The sequence below is a fragment of the Oncorhynchus masou genome, chromosome 5 (assembly GCF_036934945.1).
Source record: "Oncorhynchus masou masou isolate Uvic2021 chromosome 5, UVic_Omas_1.1, whole genome shotgun sequence".
In the NCBI taxonomy this organism is placed as follows: Eukaryota; Metazoa; Chordata; class Actinopteri; order Salmoniformes; family Salmonidae; genus Oncorhynchus; species Oncorhynchus masou.
Window position 1 is genome coordinate 59,582,483 of NC_088216.1, and position 17,902 is coordinate 59,600,384.

Consider the following 17,902-nt stretch of genomic DNA (forward strand, 5'->3'; position numbering starts at 1 on the left):
CAATCATCTAGTTTGCGGAAAACACAACAGTGGTAGGCTTGATTACCAACAACGACGAGACGGCCTACAGGGAGGAGGTGAGTGCCCTCGGAGTGTGGTGTCAGGAAAATAACCTCACACTCAACATCAACAAAACTAAGTAGATGATTGTGGACTTCAGGAAACAGCAGAGGGAACACCCCCCTATCCACATCGATGGAACAGTAGTGGAGAGAGTAGCAAGTTTTAAGTTCCTCGGCATACACATCACAGACAAACTGAATTGGTCCACTCACACAGACAGCATCGTGAAGAAGGCTCAGCAGCGCCTCTTCAACCTCAGGAGGCTGAAGAAATTCAGCTTGTCACCAAAAGCACTCACAAACTTCTACAGATGCACAATCGAGAGCATCCTGGCGGGCTGTATCACCGCCTGGTACGGCAACTGCTCCGCCCTCAACCGTAAGGCTCTCCAGAGGGTAGTGAGGTCTGCACAACGCATCACCGGGGGCAAACTACATTTACATTTACATTTAAGTCATTTGGCAGACGCTCTTATCCAGAGCGACTTACAAATTGGTGAATTCACCTTATGACATCCAGTGGAACAGCCACTTTACAATAGTGCATCTAAATCATTTAAGGGGGGGGGTGAGAAGGATTACTTTATCCTATCCTAGGTATTCCTTAAAGAGGTGGGGTTTCAGGTGTCTCCGGAAGGTGGTGATTGACTCCGCTGTCCTGGCGTCGTGAGGGAGTTTGTTCCACCATTGGGGGGCCAGAGCAGCGAAGAGTTTTGGCTGGGCTGAGCGGGAACTGTACTTCCTCAGTGGTAGGGAGGCGAGCAGGCCAGAGGTGGATGAACGCAGTGCCCTTGTTTGGGTGTAGGGCCTGATCAGAGCCTGGAGGTACTGCGGTGCTGTTCCCCTCACAGCTCCGTAGGCAAGCACCATGGTCTTGTAGCGGATGCGAGCTTCAACTGGAAGCCAGTGGAGAGAGCGGAGGAGCGGGGTGACATGAGAGAACTTGGGAAGGTTGAACACCAGACGGGCTGCGGCGTTCTGGATGAGTTGTAGGGGTTTAATGGCACAGGCAGGGAGCCCAGCCAACAGCGAGTTGCAGTAATCCAGACGGGAGATGACAAGTGCCTGGATTAGGACCTGCGCCGCTTCCTGTGTGAGGCAGGGTCGTACTCTGCGGATGTTGTAGAGCATGAACCTACAGGAACGGGCCACCGCCTTGATGTTAATTGAGAACGACAGGGTGTTGTCCAGGATCACGCCAAGGTTCTTAGCGCTCTGGGAGGAGGACACAATGGAGTTGTCAACCGTGATGGCGAGATCATGGAACGGGCAGTCATTCCCCGGGAGGAAGAGCAGCTCCGTCTTGCCGAGGTTCAGCTTGAGGTGGTGATCCGTCATCCACACTGATATGTCTGCCAGACATGCAGAGATGCGATTCGCCACCTGGTCATCAGAAGGGGGAAAGGAGAAGATTAATTGTGTGTCGTCTGCATAGCAATGATAGGAGAGACCATGTGAGGTTATGACAGAGCCAAGTGACTTGGTGTATAGCGAGAATAGGAGAGGGCCTAGAACAGAGCCCTGGGGGACACCAGTGGTGAGAGCGCGTGGCGAGGAGACAGATTCTCGCCACGCCACCTGGTAGGAGCGACCTGTCAGGTAGGATGCAATCCAAGCGTGGGCCGCGCCGGAGATGCCCAACTCGGAGAGGGTGGAGAGGAGGATCTGATGGTTCACAGTATCGAAGGCAGCCGATAGGTCTAGAAGGATGAGAGCAGAGGAGAGAGAGTTAGCTTTAGCAGTGCGGAGCGCCTCCGTGATACAGAGAAGAGCAGTCTCAGTTGAATGACTAGTCTTGAAACCTGACTGATTTGGATCAAGAAGGTCATTCTGAGAGAGACAGCGGGAGAGCTGGCCAAGGACGGCACGTTCAAGAGTTTTGGAGAGAAAAGAAAGAAGGGATACTGGTCTGTAGTTGTTGACATCGGAGGGATCGAGTGTAGGTTTTTTCAGAAGGGGTGCAACTCTCTCTCTCTTGAAGACGGAAGGGACGTAGCCAGCGGTCAGGGAACTACCTGCCCTCCAGGACACCTACACCACCCGATGTTACAGGAAGGCCATAAAGATCATCAAGGACATCAACCACCCGAGCCACTGCCTGTTCACCCCGTTATCATCCAGAAGGCGAGGTCAGTACAGGTGCATCAAAGCTGGGACCGAGAGACTGAAAAACAGCTTCTATCTCAAGGCCATCAGACTGTTAAACAGCCACCACTAACATTGAGTGGCTGCTGCCAACACACTGACACTGACTCAACTCCAGCCACTTTAATAATGGGAATTGATGGGAAATGATGTAAATATATCACTAGCCACTTTAAACAATGCTACCTTATATAATGTTACTTACCCTACATTATTCATCTCATATGCATACGTATATACTGTACTCTATATCATCGACTGCATCCTTATGTAATACATGTATCACTAGCCACTTTAACTATGCCACTTTGTTTACATACTCATCTCATATGTATATACTGTACTCGATACCATCTACTGTATCTTGCCTATGCTGCTCTGTACCATCACTCATTCATATATCCTTATGTACATATTCTTTATCCCCTTACACTGTGTATAAGACAGTAGTTTAGGAAGATTAGATTAGATTAGTTAGATTACTTGTTGGTTATTACTGCATTGTCGGAACTAGAAGCACAAGCATTTCGCTACACTCGCATTAACATCTGCTAACCATGTGTATGTGACAAATAAAATTTGATTTGATTTGATTTGAATGCACTGTAGATACATGTATCTGTTATGCATATGGCAATGTATACTGAACAGAAATATAAATATAAAATATAAGCAATTTTACTGAGTTTCAGTTCATATAAGGAAATCAGTCAATTGACATAAATTCATTAGACCCTAATCTATGGACTTCACATGACTGGGCAGGGGTGCAGTCATGGGTGGGCCTGGGAAGGCATAGGCCCACCCACTTTGGAGCCAGGCACACCCACTGGGGAACCAGGCCCAGCCAATCAGAATGAGTTTTTCCCCACAGAAGGGCTTTATTACAGACAGAAATACTCCTCAGTTTCATCAGCTTGTCTGGGTGGCTGGCATCCCGCCAGTGAAGAAGCCGGATGTGGAAGTCTTGGGCTGGCATGGTTACACATGGTCTGCGGTTGTGAGGCAGGTTTGACGTACTGTCAAATTCTCTAAAGCGACTTTGCAGGCGGCTTATGGTAGAGAAATTAACATTAAATTCTCTGGACATTTCTGCAGTCATCATGTCAATTTTACGCTCCCTCAAAACTTGAGACATCTGTGGCATTGTGTTGTGTGACAAAATTGCACATTTTAGAGTGGCCTTTCATTGTCCCCAGCACAAGGTGCACCTGTGTTATGATCATGCTGTTTAATCAGTTTTTTAATATGCCACACCTGTCAAGTGGATGGATTATCTTGTCAAATGTATGTTGTTCTGTCCTTGAGCTGTTCCTGTCTAATGATGTTCTAAATGATGTAATTCTGTATTATGTTTCATGTTTTGTGTGGACCCCAGGAAGAGTAGCTGCTGCTTTTGCAACAGCTAATGGGGATCCTAATAAAATACTAAATACCAAATACCAAAGGAGAAATATTCACAAACAGGGATGTAAACACATTTGTGCACAATTTGAGAGAAATAAGCTTTTTGTGAGCAGGGAGCATTTCTGGGATACTTTATTTCAGCTGAACATGGGACCAACTGTCATGTCCTGACCATAGAGAGCCTTTTTATTCTATATTTTGGTTAATTCGGGGTGTGACTAGGGGAGTGTTCCTATGTTGGCCTGGTATGGTTCCCAATCAGAGGCAGCTGTTTATCATTGATCATATTTAGGCAGCCATTTCCCCACTGTGTTTTGTTGTATCTTGTTTCTGTGTAGTTGCCTGTGAGCACTGCATTCGCGGCACGTTTCATTTGCTGTTTATTGTTTTTGCACGTTTCACAAATAAAGGTGTGGAACCCAGATCACGCTGAACAGTGGTCCGAGTATATTTCCAACGACTATCATGACAGAAGATCCCACCACACCAGGACCAAACAGCGTGCCCAGGAGGAGATGGCATCCTTGGCTTGGCAGGAGATCGAGGAGAAAATATACTGGACTTGGGAGGAAATCTTGGCAGGGCATGAAAGCCTGCCACGGAAGCAGACGCAAGGAGAGAAGGGAGGACAGCGATGATGCCGGGGTTCGTGGCCACAAGGAAAGCACAAAAAACAGCACTAATTTATTTTGGGGTGGGGCACACGGGGGTGTCACACGGGGGTGTCGGGGGAGCCGAGGAATGAGCCAGATACCGTCAGGGAGTCGAAGGAGGAACTCGACGAAAGATTCCAGAGAGAATCTCAAGGGTACTGACCATACTCAAGGACATGAACGAGACCCAATGTATACATGGCACAATGCTGAGCACCCTAATGTGGTAGCGAGATGGTAACACAGTGACAGCAGCACATCCCGAGGGGGCTGATTTCCCTATGAATACTTCCAGAACATGGAGGCAATCGAGCATAAGTTACTCTACACCGCTTTCCTGAATGGAGTGGTTGGGGTCAATTCCGTTTCAATTCAGGAAGTAAACTGATTTTCCAATTTCATCTCATAGGAGGCAATGACATAAAAAAATATATAATGAATTTGAATATCAGTTTACTTTCAAAATTAATTGAATTAAAAAGTAATTGACCCCAACCCTGGTGGTAGGTAATATTAAAGGGATATTTTACTCAAACTCTCTTTTAGCATTTTGTTTATTAGTTCTCTGTTAATACAATCCCAAAAACCTTACATGTTAGTAGTCACATTTTTAAGAGAGCACATTCAGTACAGAGCAAAAAGTGTGATGGTGCAAATTATTAAGCTATAGACGAAGCAACCAGACGCATGATTTGATTTCTCAAGAACAACGCATTGGTCATCCAGTACCATTTTTAATTAAAAGGCTTGATGATGAGTTGTTTTGTTGAATAAGTGTGTGTGTTAAGGTAAAAACTAAAAAGTGCACCCCGTTGGGTCTCCAGGACCAGGAAACACTGCTGTACTGAATGTGCTCTATCTTGAAAACGTGACTGTTGACATGCAAATTTTTGGGAATTATATTATTGATTTAGGATTATTTGGACATGAAACAAGAAAAATACTAATGTTTTATCATTGACTTGCATTGAATTTGTGCTACAAATTCTTAAAAGTTAGCATTTGGAAACAGTGGCCAGGTAAATCAAAGCATAGATTGCTGTCATACCTTGTCAAAAGGCAGCTTACACGGTAAGGGAACCAATGTGTAATTTGGTTGAACTATCCCTTTAATTGGAGTTCCTGCAGTGCATTTGATGTGCTATAAATACACTTTTTAATTTGAAAGAAAACCATGCTTTTGTCATCCTCTTAAGGATACACCCCTTTATTTCAATGTTCGCCTAAAATGACATACCCAAATCTAACTGCCTGTAGCTCAGGCCCTGAAGCAAGGATATGCATTTTCTTGATACCATTTGAAAGGAAACACTTTGAAGTTTGTGGAAATGTGAAAGGAATGTAGGATAATATAACACAATAGATCTGGTAAAAAATAATACAAAGAAAGAAAAAAGTTATTTTGTATTTGTTTTGTACCATCATCTTTGAAATGCAAGAGAAAGGCAATAATGTATTATTCCAGCCCAGGTTCAGTTTAGAATTTGGTCACAAGTTGGCAGACTGATTCAATGAACCATTGTATTCATGTTCAAAATTGTGCACTCTCCTCAAACAATAGCATGGAATTATTTCACTGTAATAGCTACAGTAAATTGGAATGTGCAGTTAGATTAACAAGAATTTAAACTTTCTGCCAATATCAGATATGTCTATGTCCTGTGAAATGTTCTTGTTACTTACAACCTCATGCTAATCGCATTAGTCTACGCTAGCTCAACCGTCCCGTGGAAGGGACACTGATTCCGAAGAAGTCTTAAGAAAGCAGCTTGGGCAGCAACATCTGGGCCCCACAAGGAAATGTTGACTGGGTGAACCTACAGGTTGTGGTGAAAACATTTGCACAGGCGGACTTCAGGAAGACTTCAGGAGATAAGGGGAGTCTCTCAAGTTGGATTTAATTTGGTTTAATTTAATTTACCTCAAATATTTTGTTTAGGCAATTAGCCAAACAAAACCTGCTGATTTATACAATAAATATTGGCTGAATTTATCCTCACGCCGACTAGTACTTATATCCTCACGTTTATAAAAAGCAGCTAAATACGGTATATTGCTATAGATCAGTGGTTCCCAAACTTTTTATAGTCCCGTACCCCTTAAACATTCAACCTCCAGCTGTGGACCCCCTCTAGCACCAGGGTCAGCACACTCTCAAATGTTGTTGTTTGCCATCATTGTAAGTCTGCCACACACACACACACACACACACACACACACACACACACACACACACACACACACACACACACACACACACACACACACACACACACACACACACACACACACACACACACACACTATACGATACATTTATTAAACATAAGAATAAGTGTGAGTTTTTGTCACTACCCAGCTCGTGGGAAGTGACAAAGAGCTCTTATAGGACCAGGGCACAAATAATAATGTAATAATACTCAATAATTTATTTATTTAACCATCTTACATATAAAAGCTTATTTGTTCATTGAAAATAGTGAATAACTCACCACAGGTTAATGAGAAGCTGTGCTTGAAAGGATGCACATAGATCTGCAATGTTGGGTTGTATTGGAGAGCGTTTCAGTCTTAAATCCTTTTCCACACACAGTCTGTGCCTGTATTTAGTTTTCATGCTAGTGAGGGCCGAGAATCCACTCTCACATAGGTACATTGTTGCAAAGGGCATCAGAGTCTTAACAGCACAATTTGCCAAGGCATGAAACTCTGAGTGCAGCCCAATCCAGAAATCTGGCATTGGATTCTGATTAAATAAAATTTTCACAGACGGGCTTGTTGCAATTTCGATGAGGCTCTCTTGTTTAGATATCGGTAAGTAGACTGGAGGTAAGGCATGAAAGGGATAAGGAATCCAGTTGTTTGTGTCATCCGTTTCGGGAAGTACCTGCGTAATTGTGCACCCAACTCACTCAGGTGCTTCGCTACATCACATTTGACATTGTACGTAAGCTTGAGTTCATTTGCACACAAAAAAATCATACAATAATGGAAAGACCTGTGTTTTGTCCTTGTTAATACAGACAGAGAAGAGCTCCAACTTCTTAATCATAGCCTGAATTATGTCCCGCACATTGAATATAGTTGCGGAGAGTCCCTGTAATCCTAGATCCAGATCATTCAGGTGAGAAAAAACATCACCCAGATAGGCCTGTCGTGTGAGAAACTCGACATCATGCAAGCGGTCAGACTGTTTTACTATCACAGACTGGAACATGTTCCGGGATTCTTCCGATGGCATTGAGGAATACACCACATCAGTCACTGGCTTTATCAATAAGTGCATTGAGGACGTCGTCCCCACAGTGACTGTACGTACATACCCCAACCAGAAGCCATGGATTACAGGCAACATTCGCACTGAGCTAAAGGGTAGAGCTGCCGCTTTCAAGGTGCGGGACTCTAACCCGGAAGCTTACAAGAAATCCCACTATGCCCTGCGACGAACCATCAAACAGGCAAATCGTCAATACAGGGCTAAGATTGAATCATACTACACCGGCTCCGGCGCTCGTCTTATATGGCAAGGCTTGCAAACTATTACAGACTACAAAGGGAAGCACAACCGCGAGCTGCCCAGTGACATGAGCCTACTAGACAAGCTAAATCACTTCTATGCTCGCTTCGAGGCAAGCAACACTGAGGCATGCATGAGAGCATCAGCTGTTCCGGACGACTGTGTGATCATGCTCTCCATTGCCGTCTTGAGTAAGACCTTTAAACAGGTCATCATTCACAAGGCTGCGGGGCCAGACGGATCACCAGGATGTGTGCTCTGGGTATGTGCTGAGCAACTGGCAGGTGTCTTCACTGACATTTTCAACATGTCCCTGATTGAGTCTGTAATACCAACATGTTTCAAGCAGACCACCATAGTCCCTGTGCCCAAGAACACAAAGGCAACCTGCCTAAATGACTACAGACCCGTAGCACTCACGTCCGTAGCCATAAAGTGTTTGAAAGGCTGGTCATGGTTCACATCAACACAATTTGCATACCGCCCAAACAGATCCACAGATTATGCAATTTCTATTGCACTCCACACATCCCTTTCCCACCTGGACAAAAGGAACACTTATGTGAGAATGCTATTCAATGACTACAGCTCAGCGTTCAACACCATAGTACCCTCAAAGCTAATCACTTAGCTAAGGATCCTGGGACTAAACACCTCCCTCTGCAACTGGATACTGGACCTCCTGACGGGCCGCCCCCAGGTGGTGAGGGTAGGTAGCAACACACCTGCCACGCTGATCCTCAACGTTGGAGCCCCCCAGGGGTGCGTGCTCAGTCCCATCCTGTACTCCCTGTTCACCCACAACTGCACAGCCAGGCACGACTCCAACACCATCATTATGTTTGCAGACGACACAACAGTGGTAGGCTTGATCACCGACAACGACGAGACAGCCTATAAGGAGGAGGTCAGAGACCTGGACGGGTGGTGCCAGAATAACAACCTATCCCTCAATGTAACCAAGACTAATGAGATTATTGTGGACTACAGGAAAAGGAGGACCGAGCACGCCCCCATTCACATCGGTGGGGCTGTAGTGGAGCAGGTTGAGAGCTTCAAGTTCCTTGGTGTCCACATCAACAACAAACTAGAATGGTCCAAACATACCAAAACCGTCGTGAAGAGGGCACAACAAAGCCTATTCCCCCTCAGGAAACTAAAAAGATTTGACATGGGTCCTGAGATCCTCAATAGGTTCTACAGCTGCAACATCGAGAGTATCCTGACTGGTTGCATCACTGCCCGGTACGGCAATTGCTTGGCCTCCGACCGCAAGGCACTACAGAGGGTGGTGCGTAAGGCCCAGTACATCACTGGGGCTAAGCTGCCTGCCATCCAGGACCTCTATACCAGGCGGTGTCAGAGGAAGGCCCTAAAAATTGTCAAAGACACCAGCCACCCTAGTCATAGACTGTTCTCTTTACTACCACATGGCAAGCGGTACCGGAGTGCCAAGTCTAGGACAAAAAGACTTCTCAACAGTTTTTACCCCCAAGCCATAAGACTCCTGAACAGGTAATCAAATCGCTACCCAGACTATTTGCATTGTGTGTGTCCCCCAACCCCTCTTTTTACGCTGCTGCTACTCTCTGTTTATCATATATGCACAGTCACTTTAACTATACATTCATGTACATACTACCTCAATTGGCCCAACCAACCAGTGCTCCTGCACATTTGCTAACCGGGCTATCTGCATTGTGTCCCGCCACCCGCCACCCGCCAACCCCTCTTTACGCTACTGCTACACTCTATTCATCATATATACAAAGTCACTTTAACCATATCTACATGTACATACTACCTCATTCAGCCTGACTAACCAGTGTCTGTATGTAGCCTCGCTACTTTTATAACCTTGCTGCTTTTTTTCATTGTCTTTTTACTGTTTTTATTGATTAGAGCTTGTAAGTAAGCATTTCACTGTAAGGTCTGCACCTGTTGTATTCAGCGCACGTGACAAATAAACTTTGATTTGAAGTGAAAACGATGGTCAGTAAAGAAAATGTTAAGCTCTTCTCTAATTCAAAAGAAAGTGTCAATACTTTTCCCCTTGATAACCAGCACACTTCCTTCTGTATGTTGTTAAAGCGTTACATGGTCGCTGCCCATATCATTGCATAGTGCAAAAAATACACGAGAGTTCAGGGGCCTTGCTTTAACAAAGTTAACCAGTTTCACTGTAGTGTCCAAAACAACTTTCAAGCTGTCAGGCATTCCCTTGGCAGCAAGAGCCTCTCAGTGGATGCTGCAGTGTACCCAAGTGGCTTTGGGAGCAACTGCTTGCACGTGTGTTACCACTCCACTATGTCTCCCTGTCTCCCTGTCTTGGCTTTTGCACCATCAGTACAGATACCAACATGAGCCACATTAATGTGACTGGATGTTAATTATTTGACTAGACTACCTGTATTTGACATTGTGTTGTTATTTCGCTGAACACTAGATGGTTTAATCTTATTTTTGGCAGTGAAACGAGGCTACTCAGGTGAGAGAAAAAAAACTCACCCAAATGTATAGCACCTTTAAATATACTGTATATATAAATGTTTGAACATTTTTATTTGGCGTACCCCCGACGGCATTGCGCATTTGGGAATACCTGCTATAGATAGTACACTGCATAATGAAACAATCCCTAGTAAGCTAGTGTTTTGAGGGTGGACTGATTGTATTATTTGTAATTAATAGACTGGGAGAGAGCGTGAGGACAACTCATTTAAATAAAAAAAATATTTGTTTAACTAGTCAAATCAGTTAAGAACAATTTCTTATTTATAATGACGGCCTACCCCAGACCAATTGTGCGCCGCTCTATGGGACTCCCAATCACAGCCGGATGTGATACAGCCTGGATTCGAACAAGGGACTGTAGTGATGCCTCTTACACTGATATGCCTTAGACCGCTGCACCACATGTCATTCAGGTTCAGGTAGCCTATACAGGACAGTCATATATTTAAATAAAACTGGTAGCTGATTAGTTTGCTGTTGCATCGGAAATAGATGTTAACATCTGCAATCTGTAATTACATTATTATCACCTTGAAATGTTAGGCTTAACATGAGAAAATTAAGACCAATTATTCGTACCAATAAACATGTATCCATTAGCTAAAGCAAAGCCATACAGGCCCTGGCACTACAAAAAAACACATTGATTCGATAGGCATGCAGCCACGTAGACATGTCGCAATTTCAGCACCATGAACAACGATCGGTAGTCGATACTTTGTGAGTGGCTATCTGGCTGACACATTCGATTTTATTTCATTTTAGGGGGTGTAGACAGCTACAAGGCTATAAAGAGAGCTGGGTCTTGGAGGCACTGGGGGGGGGGGGGTGTTATCAACAAGGCTAGAGAGCTGCTGGGACATGTCAGGGATGCCTCGCTAAGCCCCAGGCAGTATTTACTGATGACAGGGGTATACATAGAGCCCCAGTCCTGATTGGCGATGACAGAGATGCACATATAGCCCTTCATGTGTAAGCCAAGTCCTCGGAAGATCTTATTTAGGCTCCTGCTCCCCAAAACCCACAGATTAGAGATGGAGGGTTGTAAAGACGGCACTCAGCAACAGCTATGTGCTTTAAAGAGACAGACAGAGAGAAACACTTGATGCTCTCTCTCCACTTTCTCCATCATTGCCGCTCTCTTTCAGATTATAAACCCCTTATCTCTCTTGCATTCTCTCTCTCTCCTTTGCTCCCTTTGATGGTCCTTTCTGAGGGAAAGCTTTGCTTCTGAAGCTCTGTTCCTGACCCAGTGTTTGGGTCTTGTGGGATCAATGAAGGTCAGCTATCAATTACAACAGAGCAGAGTTGACAACAGAGAGGTTGAGACGGACAGGGAGACATGAAGAGGGGACAGAGCAGAGAAAGTCAAGACAGAGACTAGAAGGAAGGAGGAAAGAGAAATATTTAGGGTCATTGAAGTCATGGGAAGAACTGAATAGTTATAAAATAGTACATGATGTTTGGAATAGGCTGAGAAGGGTTATGAAAAGTAGGATTTAAGATGAATGAGGGAATAAGAAGCATGGGAAAGATTTAAAAGAGAAAATGAGAACGAGATAATTTCCCTGAAATCCTTTTCTCTCTGAGCAGGATGGGGCTTTGATGTTTTATCTATAAAGTAACAAAGGCAGAGGAACCAGAGAGAACTGGTCTAGCAGCCAGATCTACTATACAGCCTACAGGCAACATGATGGAGGACAGAGGGGGTGGGAGGGGAGAGAAGAGGGAGGATGAGGGACAGAGAGAAATGCAGAGGAGACAGAGACACAGGAAGTACGCCAGAGAGAAAGAGAGATGGAGAGACATGAAGATTTATGAAGAGGCAGAACAAGGAGAAAAAAGCAGCCACTGGGAAAAAACTGGTTGAATCAATGTTGTTTCCATGTCAATTCAACCAATAAATGAAATGTGTTGACATTGAATCAACATGGAAAATTGATTGGATTTGAAAAGTAATCACCATAAGGGAATTGTGTATTTTTTTCTCCCAACTTTTAACCTAAATCCAAATTGATTTCACGTTAGTTGACAACTCAACCGAATGTAAATTAAAACTAGACGTTGAACTCTGTACCCAGTGGATAGGGTCTATTATAGGGACTGAGAGTGTCAAGAATGAAAGGGAAAGGGGGGATAACTAGTCAGTTGTACAACTGAATGCCTTCAACTGAAATGTGTCTTCTGCATTTAACCTTATCCTCGGTTCCTGGCCCAACACTTTAACCACTAGGCTACCTGAGGAGGGCGGGGGGGAGAGAGAGAGAGAGGGAGTGAGAGAGAGAGAGAGAGAGAGAGAGAGAGAGAGAGAGAGAGAGAGAGAGAGAGAGAGAGAGAGAGAGAGAGAGAGAGAGAGAGAGAGAGAGAGGGAGAGAGGGAAAAGAGAGAGAGAGAGAAAAAGAGAGAGAAAAAGAGAGAGAAAAGGTTCCAGCTTTGTGGTGCTGCAGTGGTGACGATGGCCAATGCAGCACAGTCAAGATGCGTGTGACGTCAGTCTTGCAGCAGTGAGAGCCGGGGCTGAAAGCTGACAGCCTAATCTGTCCTCTGTGGCTGGTGGCTGCTTTGAATGAATTGCAATTTCATAATTACCCGATGTGGCCGTACATTACATTACTGTTGGCAGACAGTGTGATACGCTTGCCTCCGCATTGCGCATATTAATCAATCCAGATATTTTGGTTTGTGTTCAGCTTCAGCCTTTAATTGACTCTAGTTTAGCAAATTCTTAAGTTTTATGGCCAGTATTGACTGACATAAAATGCAGTCCAGGGTGTTTTTTCACTTTGTTCCCCAATTTTTGTGAACTCAGTGCAGTTCGCTTAATTTTTTTGTCCAGTGTGAACACTCCAAAGGAACTCAGACCCTTCAAAAGAGCCCCCGAAGTGAATCTCAAGAGGTCTGAGTTCGGTTCGCTTGAATTCCGCAGTCTGGTTCCCTTTTTTAGGGTAATGTGAACACAAAGCTACCCAGGTTTGCTTGTCATTATTCCTGCACCACACACTAGACTACTGCAACACTGTTTCACCTGCCATAAACCCTTTCACATTGGTGCCACAATAGAGAGAAGATGCTGATGTGCAGGTTTGCTGAAAAACGGGTGCTGTTTTTGGTTAGGCCTATTGATTATCAATTGTCAAGGATGCACAGAAATTACAACATGTGTGGAGTTTTTAGTTCAGATTGTTTGTTAGCAATATGTGATCTATAGGCTAAGATATCTTTATAATCTGTTTATTCGATTGTAGGGTTTGAATAGTGTGAGACGAAGTTGGTGAGAATCACAACATATGGTACAAAATCAATTCTAGCTCTTTTGATTACAGCATTATTTAAAATACAGTTATTCTTCTGCTATTTATTCTGTTACCAATAATATTTACATGTTAATAGTATCTTCTGATTACAATTACTATGTCTCACCTTTAATTAAATGCAATCTATTAGCTTACAACATGTAAGTCGGACCTAGCTGTCTTATAACATGGAATGGCTTGTCCTGCACTTTGTAAAAACCCAGAGTGCATTGAGGGAATGTTGGAAAAAGATCTTGGTTCCTTTCTAAACATAGCAATGTGAACGCAAAGAGGACTCGGTCCACAAAATAGGTGAAGTGAACTGGCAAAAGAGTTGAGTCCTCATTCAAAGGCAAGGGTACTGTGAATACAAAGAGATTTTTATGTTTTACCCCACAGTTCACTTTAAAGAAGACTGAGATCGGTTCTTTTAAAGGGGACTATATGTTAAAATGCCCTAAGTGAGAGTGCTGACTGTACTTTATTTAGAATATTTATAGAAACTAGTCTTACCGTTTATAGCATTTGGAAAGTATAGAAAGTATGATCTAGTGTCTAACCATGCTTTTGAAATGAGGTCGTGCTGCATGAAGAGCACCTCAGGTACTGAGAGCAGTGACACCTAACCAACCATAGAGGTCGACCATGTGAGAGGAGGTCCACGGGAGTGGGGTTAGAGCAGTGACACCTAACCAACCATAGAGGTCGACCATGTGAGAGGAGGTCCACGGGAGTGGGGTTAGAGCAGTGACACCTAACCAACCATAGAGGTCGACCATGTGAGAGGAGGTCCACGGGAGTGGGGTTAGAGCAGTGACACCTAACCAACCATAGAGGTCGACCATGTGAGAGGAGGTCCACGGGAGTGGGGTTAGAGCAGTGACACCTAACCAACCATAGAGGTAGACCATGTGAGAGGAGGTCCACGGGAGTGGGGTTAGAGCAGTGACACCTAACCAACCATAGAGGTCGACCATGTGAGAGGAGGTCCACGGGAATGGGGTTAGAGCAGTGACACCTAACCAACCATAGAGGTCGACCATGTGAGAGGAGGTCCACGGGAATGGGGTTAGAGCAGTGACACCTAACCAACCATAGAGGTCGACCATGTGAGAGGAGGTCCACGGGAGTGGGGTTAGAGCAGTGACACCTAACCAAGCATAGAGGTCGACCATGTGAGAGGAGGTCCACGGGAGTGGGGTTAGAGCAGTGACACCTAACCAACCATAGAGGTAGACCATGTGAGAGGAGGTCCACGGGAGTGGGGTTAGAGCAGTGACACCTAACCAACCATAGAGGTCGACCATGTGAGAGGAGGTCCACGGGAGTGGGGTTAGAGCAGTGACACCTAACCATAGAGATCGACCATGTGAGAGGAGGTCCACGGGAGTGGGGTTAGAGCAGTGACACCTAACCAACCATAGAGGTCGACCATGTGAGAGGAGGTCCACGGGAGTGGGGTTAGAGCAGTGACACCTAACCATAGAGGTCGACCATGTGAGAGGAGGTCCACGGGAGTGGGGTTAGAGCAGTGACACCTAACCAACCATAGAGGTAGACCATGTGAGAGGAGGTCCACGGGAGTGGGGTTAGAGCAGTGACACCTAACCAACCATAGAGGTCGACCATGTGAGAGGAGGTCCACGGGAGTGGGGTTAGAGCAGTGACACCTAACCAACCATAGAGGTCGACCATGTGAGAGGAGGTCCACGGGAGTGGGGTTAGAGCAGTGACACCTAACCATAGAGGTCGACCATGTGAGAGGAGGTCCACGGGAGTGGGGTTAGAGCAGGTAGATAGATATCATTGAGACCCCCCGCTTCCCCTCCCACAGGATCAGGTCAAGAGCCCCTCCCCACAGTGGTGCAGCTGTTATGGAGTCTGAGAAGCCCCTGTCTCTGCATCCACTACCCGAGGCCTTTCCCGAAAAGTATTTAGTGCTTTATTCATTGGCATGTGTCAATATTTGTTGCCATGTTTGTGTGTACAAACTTGTGTTTGGCTTAGAGGTGACAGCAGCAGCCATAAACACTGGATTTCCCTGAGCAAGAGACTTTTATGTTTAGGGGATATACCCATCACTCATGCTACTGGAAACTCACAGTAAACTCTGCATATGTCGGCTCAATCGGAAATTACCTTTAAATTCCTATTGTGAAATCTGTAACGTTTCAGCGATATGGATTGTATAGATCCCCAAATTGCCTAAGCCTCCCACAGTGAAATAGTTGTACTCAATGCAGTCCAAGGTTATTATAGTAAAATAAATCTGAAACAAAAACAAAATTAATATAGATCATTTCTTTTGACTGAAATAATTAATAAACCCATTTGAAAAACAAAAATATGGTATCTTTGACACCAAAACAAACTCAAATAAACAAGAAAATGAAAAAAAAACAAATAGAAAAACAGAAAACTATAATAACCTTTATGCAGTTTATGTCAGGAAAACAGTTCTTACTACTTAATAATCATCTTAATGGCGAACAAACGTTCACATCTGTGTGGGGAAGAGGAAGGGGACGGGGAAGGGGAAGAGGAAGGGGAAGGGGAAGAGGAAGGGGAAGGGGAAGAGGAAGGGGAAGGGGAAGATGAAGGGGAAGGGGGGAAGGGGAAGGGGAAGGGGAAGAGGAAGGGGAAGGGGGAAGGGGAAGGGAAGGGGGGGAAGGGGAAGGGGAAGGGGAAGGGGAAGAGGAAGGGAAGGGGAAGGGAAGGGAAGGGGGGAAGGGGAAGGGACGGGGAAAAGGAAGGGGAAGGGGAGAGGGGACGGGGAAGGGGAAGGGGAGATGGGGAAAGGGAAGGGGAAGGGGAAGGGGAAGGGGAAGATGAAGGGGAAGGGGACGGGGAAGGGGAGGGGAATGGGGAAGGGGGGAAGGGGACGGGGAAGGGGAAGGGGGGGAAGGGGGAATTGGAAGGGAAGGGGAAGGGGAAGGGAAGGGGAGGGGGGGACAGGGGAGGGGAAGGGGAAGGGGAAAGGGGGAAGGGGAAGGGGAAGGGGAAGGGAGGGAAGGGGATGGGGGAAGGGGAAGGGGAAGGGGGGGAAGGGGAAGGGAAGGGGAAGGGAAGGGGAGAGGAAGGGGAAGGGGAAGGGGAAGGGGAAGGGGAAGGGGAAGGGGAAGGGGAAGGGAAGGGGGGGAAGGGGGGAAGGGGGGGGGGAAGGGGAAGGGGAAGGGGAAGAGGGAAGAGGAAGGGGACGGGGACGGGGAAGGGGAAGGGGAAGGGGACGGGGAAGGGGGAAGGGGGGGAAGGGGAAGGGGAAGGGGAAGGGGGGAAGGGGATGGGGAAGGGGCAGAGGAAGGGGGGGGGGAAGGGGACAGGGAGGAAGGGGGGGAAGAGGAAGGGGAAGGGGAGGGGAAGGGGACGGGGGGGGAAGAGGAAGGGGAAGGGGAAGGGGAAGGGGGGACGGGAAGGGGAAGATGAAGAGGAAGGGGAAGGGGAAGGGGAAGGGGAAGAGGAAGGGGAAGGGGACGGGGGGAGAGGAAGGGAAGGGGAAGGGGACGGGGACGGGGACGGGGACGGGGAAGGGGAAGGGGACGGGGAAGGGGACGGGGAAGGGGACGGAAGGGGACGGGGAAGGGGAAGGGGAAGGGGTCGGGGAAGGGGTATATAAAGAGAAAATCAGGCGTTTGACTCAGCCTCAGATATGACCATATCTCCACATCTGTTTACATTAAGTTTGTGTTGTAATACACACACAGAAGCAAGGTGAGAGGATCATATAGAAAGGAAGAGGAGGCGATATTTATATGTGGTTACAGTACAATACACATAAAGACATGCAATCAAACTGAGCAGTGGATAATGTGAGGACTTCACATTAAATTGTTTACAGAGCTGAGAGCTTCTGTCTTCATGACTGTACGTTTCAGAAGGCAATCAGTGTCAAAAGCACCTATCATCTGTCAGACCCCCCTCTCTCTATTGGAATGTGTGCAGAACCATCCAAGATCCTAATCACTTTTCCATGCCGATGGAACAAACAGCTCAGAGTAATCTCACAAGGGCCACACACACACGCGCGCACACACACGAACACACACACACACACATACACACACACACACACACACACACACACACACACACACACACACACACACACACACACACACACACACACACACACACACACACACACACACACACACACACACACACACACACACACACACACACACCATGGTTGTGTCATGCTAATTAGCCCAGCCCTGGAGCCAAAGAACTGTTGTGGATGTATATCTTATGATTTATTTGTTTTTCAACTGTGAAAGTATCAGTAAACACCGCTGGCAGATTTATGGGGACACT

General features: G+C 46.0%; 1 protein-coding gene across 1 annotated transcript in view; it reads right to left on the reverse strand.

Moving 5' to 3' along the window:
- The window catches only part of LOC135539988 (zinc finger protein 385A-like), an 82,070-nt gene that overhangs the window by 16,913 nt on the left and 47,255 nt on the right, over positions 1–17,902 (reverse strand). The window lies entirely within an intron of this gene.